Genomic DNA, 5,691 nt, shown 5'->3' with positions numbered 1-5,691 from the left:
CTAGAAGCTCATAACATGTTACTAGAGTCACGTGACTTCCGCTGTCGTAACAATATAAAACATACATACGCCTAGTGATCGAACATGCATCACCTACATGGATTAACAGAGCACTTAAACAAATTAAAACTAAATTTCAAAATAGAATTCAATACGCACAACGGAATATAAAGTACCAAGATCACCATCCTCAAATTTCATGCACAGTTACGCAAACCGATAGACTCCTACATAGTTCGCTAAAAATTGACACAAGAGTGACTTACTATACGAACTTGATCGTTAATGCATACATAATAAATATAGCCCTAAGTACTTCTCCCTTGTCAATATATACCTGTAAGGAATAAAAAGAGATTAAGGCCACCTAATGCTAGATTTGTTTGAAGTTAAGCACAAAACTAAACAAGGGGCTATTAATGCATGGGCGCACCATAAGTATCGAAACGCGGTTTCTAACCATGTAAATCTACAGACATGCCGCTATGCCACTGGGGATATAATACTAGATTACTAAATTATCATTAGTTTTAATCTACTGTGACATTATTGAAAAGGGTATACATGTCAATGCTCTTGTAGAGACTTGAAATGTGAAAAATGCATCTTGAACCATTCGCGAAGTGTTGAAATTTACACAAACGAATGTATATTTAACACATTAATATTACAATAATTACTTACATGCACATGGCCTTGAAAGGGGTTAGACTGAGTGCGTGGACTAGCTAAGCTCTGATCTTCTTGCAGTAATTATAATAATATTAAACAAGAATCATTCACCATGTGCTGGGTGTTGGGGGTGGAAGAGGTCAAATTAACTTAACACTCCCAGGTTTGTAAGACCTAAAGCCCGATATCGACAACAATAACAACAGTATCTGAAGAAATGTTTTTTGTCACCTACCGTTCCGATTTAGTCTCATTTTAGAAGATAAATATCTCTTGTAAATTACTGTTGATAATAGTATTTAAGTTCGAAGATCAAAACGAACAAATAATATATACAAGTAGAAACAGATGTTAAAATATCATATATCGATAAACATACACGATTCAATACAACTTTTAGTTTCTACACAAATATATCTTAGAAAAAAAATGATTTTCGTTGTGTGTGTGAAAGAATATCTTCAAAATTCCAACGAAGATGTAAACATATTTATACTTTTTAAGATATCTTTCTAAGATAATTTGTAAATAGCACCATTTATTACATAATTAGCAAATGTTTTGAACATTGCTTGATAATGGTTAGATGTTCTTTTATTTTTAAAAGTCTTTTAGTGTTGTTTTATTTGAAATGACTGTTTGATGAAACAGAACTTAGAAAGGACATGCCAATTTTGACTTACAATTCTATAAAATACTGATTTGTAACTCAAGTTCGAAAAGTAATTGAGTAGGTTTTATATAATCCTCAGAAATGTTGTTAAGCACAAAGTTACTCAATGTTCTATCTGTCCTCTAACCACCGCCGTTATCGAAACCCAGATTTTGCGTTATATGCCCTCAGACTTCCGCTGAGCCACCAGGAGCTCGTATATTCTTCTAAAGGAAAGCTACACTGCAGTAGTTGTCCCTAATTATGAACTGATAGACATAGACCGTAAAATCTTGAACAACTCTAATCAAAGAGTTGGATTTGACCACCACTCTTATAGGGCATCCAACGACTTCAAAATGCGGACGAATATTTTTTTCAGTAATGAGCCACGAACCAGAAATTATTGTATTCATGGACCAAGTACCCTAAACCAGTAAGCCAACACTTTAAATTTGCAGGGTTTATATAATGTTTAAAATTAATTTATAACAGAAGTAATTTATTTTAATTAGAAAAAAATCTAGTTGACGTTCTTACGCAGTATATTTTCAAATAAATGTACATTAGATGAAAAGCATAAGATCTGATTGGGAGTATCTGAACGTGCTAACGACGATCTATGTTTTAAGACCTGTAGAAACTAGCTTAGTGGACTTAATCTACTGGGAAACTTAACATATCTATTCAATTACACAGATGAGGGCCGATTTATGGGCCAAGGTTACTATTTATGCCTAATTGATCTTGGAGTGACGTCTACTCAGAAATCAACAGGCGTTTTTGTCTGTTCTTGAGGATAAAGAACTACAGTTCTGACAACAAGTTGCAAACATTGAGAAAAAATCTGAAAATGAACATCTGTTTTATATCATTCTACAAGTGTTACACGTGTCAACTGTGTGAAGAGAACGTCCAGGTGTTGTCAAGGTAGGGTTACTATATTTACCTCTAGCGGCTTCGCAATTAGTTGTGTTTTTACCAACTAGTGACGAATACAGCAACCTATCTATAATTACCGAAAATTGTGTTAGAACACATTGGTCGATTTTGAATATTTAGACTAAACATAACGAAATGTAAATGACCAAATTGGTAATATAGATTGTAGTTTGTTTCAAGCATAATCAAACACTGGAAGTACATTATAAAGAAATACAACATCTTATTACTTACAGTATTAATCGTGTGATTTGAAATTTCTCTAACAGTTGAATGTCGAGAAATCTAAAAGTTTAGTTAGCCATTCCGGGGTTTCAAAAGAGAACGCTTACTTCTAACACATACATTGATATAAAGTTTTCAGTTTTTGATACATGAAGTTTCGTATAACAGTATTCTGTCTTCTGTAACCTTCTCCTGGAGCATATATTTTTTGTACAGATTGGGTTTTAGATCATTCGCGTGCTGGAGGGTCGTGCACTTCTGTTAAACAATTTCGCGGAAAATTCAAGATACTAAAGGAAGGCCTATGATCTTATTATATACAGGTTCAAAAAGTTTATTATAAAATATAATCATGTGGTTATAAGTACTATTAATAATATAGAAACAAATATCCTTAATTAGTTCTGTTTAGACTTCCTCAATACTTTCTTAAGTCACTGAGCTCTTTTCATGAAAACATATTTACATTAAAGTTACAATGTTATAAGTGACATACAAACCATCATTTAAACCAATCATGGCTTTGAAATATATTTTATTTCTTTAAAATTTGCATTGTTAGTTGCAGGAAATGAAATAATATATATTTTCTTGACAGCCCTTCCCTTGACGCAAACGCTGACTTATATTTTCAAAATCATGATGAACCTATAACATGGTAATTTGATAGCCAATGAAACTGTTTTTTTTTGTTTTTTTTAATTTCAACAAATAATGGTTGTCGTAAATAAATGACTAGGATACAGCGACTTCTTTTCTGACGTGGTTGGTGCTGTGTGCGGTTAATGATTAGCGCTCTAGAAATGCAGATTAGAAGGTCCAAGGTTTCAGGCGCACTACTACTGAATACGCTCCACATTTTCAGCTTTGAACGCGTTATAAAACTGGTAGTTAATCTCATTATTCAATTTGTGTGTGCATTTTCTCTGACTAGGGATGGTTATACCTTAGCTCCAGGCGTCTTTGATCTGGCCAGTTAGCTCATGTGCGCATAAGGTGCCACTGAGGTTGAAAATACTAGCACAGTGTAATAAATGAGCGTAAATAAAATTTTTAGTAAAACTTTTTTGTTTGTGTATAGGTATGCACAAAACTACACAATGGACTATCTGTGCTGTGCCCACAATGGATATCAAAACCCGGTTTCTAGCATTGTAAGTCTGCAGACAAACCGCTGTGCCACTGGGGGGCACTTTTTTGTTTCTAATGTAGTATAACATAACAATTTGGGACAACATGGGACCTACTGGTCTATCTCGGCTGTTCCATCCTCTAAACTAAATGAAAATAATTTTAAAGCCAGCCCTTATCATTCATATACTTATTAAGCTTAAATTTACTGCCTCTACAACATCCAAAGGCAACAATCTGTTATAAAAATGAAACTGTCATAGCTGAAGATGATTCCTACCTTGCCAAAATTTATATTTGTTCCCTACTCCTACTATTCTCATTGTTAAGTATTAAAAAAGATGATACATCAACACTATTAATACCATTTACAATCTTAAACACCTCAATCAGAACCCCCTCCCCTTCAACTCTTCTTTTTTTCAAGAGAAAACAATTTGAGAGATTTCAGACTTTCCTGGTATGACAACCTCTCCATTCCAGGAGCCATTCTAGTAACCCTTCTCTGATCTCATTCCAACACTTCAATGTCTTTCCTAAGGTAAGGAGCCTAAGACTGAACACAATATTCCAAATGTGGCCTAATCAATAACCAGTACAATGAAATTATAACCTCTTTAGACTTGTATTCAATATTTCTGTAGATACAACCTGAAATTCTATTTCCCTACAACTAGCAACAGCACATTGCTTGGATGGCTTTAGAGACTGATCAATTATTACAATAAGATCCCTTTCTTTTGTGACACTATTAAGGTTATTCCCATCCAAATTTTACTAATAATTCAAATTATGATAACCCACATGAATTATCTTCCATTTATTTTAATTAAAACCCATTTGCCATTTATTTGCCCAACTCACTAAATGACATAAATCTTATTGTAAATCAGCAACATCCTCTTCACAGCTAGCAACACTCAAGACCTTAATATCATCTGCAAATTTAAGTAATTTATTGACCATTCTTTCATCAATGTCATTGATGTAAATCAAAAAGAGCAAAGGTCCTGAGACTGAGCCCTGACACTTATGACATTAATCCAGTTTGACTGAACTCCATTTGTAACAACCCTCTGCTTTCTTTCATCGAGCCACTCTTCTATCCAATTTACTAACTTATCCCCCACACCTACAGCGATATTTTTTACAAGCCTTTTATGTGGCACCTTGTAAATGCTTTCTGAAAAACCAGATGCACCAAATCTACACCCCTAACCTCATCTACATAAGCAGTACCCTTTTCAAAGAATGTCAAAAGATTTGTATGACAAGATTTTCCCTTAGTGAAACCATGTTGACTGTCCAATAAAATTCTAAACTTTGTTAAATGAATTTGCAAAGCATATTTTAACAGACTTTCCAAAACTTATTCCACAACTGATGTAAGACTAATGGATCTATAATTACTGGGACAATTTTTATCACCTTCTTTGAAAAGAGGAGTTACATTTAGCTAACTTTGAATCCACTGGTACCTGCCTACTATTCAAGGACTGACAAAATAGTGGCTCATATATCCAATCCTTAACCTCTTTCAAAACCTTTGGGGAAATATTATCTGGTCCAGTAGCCTTATCATTTTTTAAAACTTCCCAATTTTTTCTTAAACACCTCAAAATTAATGCAGACATTTTGTTTGATCTTTTTTCCATTTATCAACTGATGAAGATGTGAAATACTGCTTAAATCTTCATTAGTAAAAACTGAAGAAAAAGTAAAAGTTAATAACCCAGCCATCTCATAATCATCAGATACTAGCCTTCCTTTATCATACCATCCTAACATTTTGTTTACCCTTAATGTATTTAAAGAAATCTTTACTATTAATTTTTACATTTTCAGCCAACCTTTTCTCATACATCTTTTTGATGTCCTAATTTCCTGTTTCACCAACTTTCTTGATCTTCTAAATCTCCTGTTATATCAGTCAATTTAAATTTCTTAAATTTATGATGCTTTTCTTTACTTTTATTTCTTAAACTCTTTGTGAGCCAACCTAGTTTTTCACTGTAGCTACCCTTTTCTTTCTATTAGAAATATGTTTACATTGAATATTTAAAAATATA

The sequence above is a fragment of the Limulus polyphemus genome, unplaced genomic scaffold (genome assembly GCF_000517525.1).
Source record: "Limulus polyphemus unplaced genomic scaffold, Limulus_polyphemus-2.1.2 Scaffold3616, whole genome shotgun sequence".
In the NCBI taxonomy this organism is placed as follows: Eukaryota; Metazoa; Arthropoda; class Merostomata; order Xiphosura; family Limulidae; genus Limulus; species Limulus polyphemus.
Note: the sequence above shows the minus strand (reverse complement) of the source record.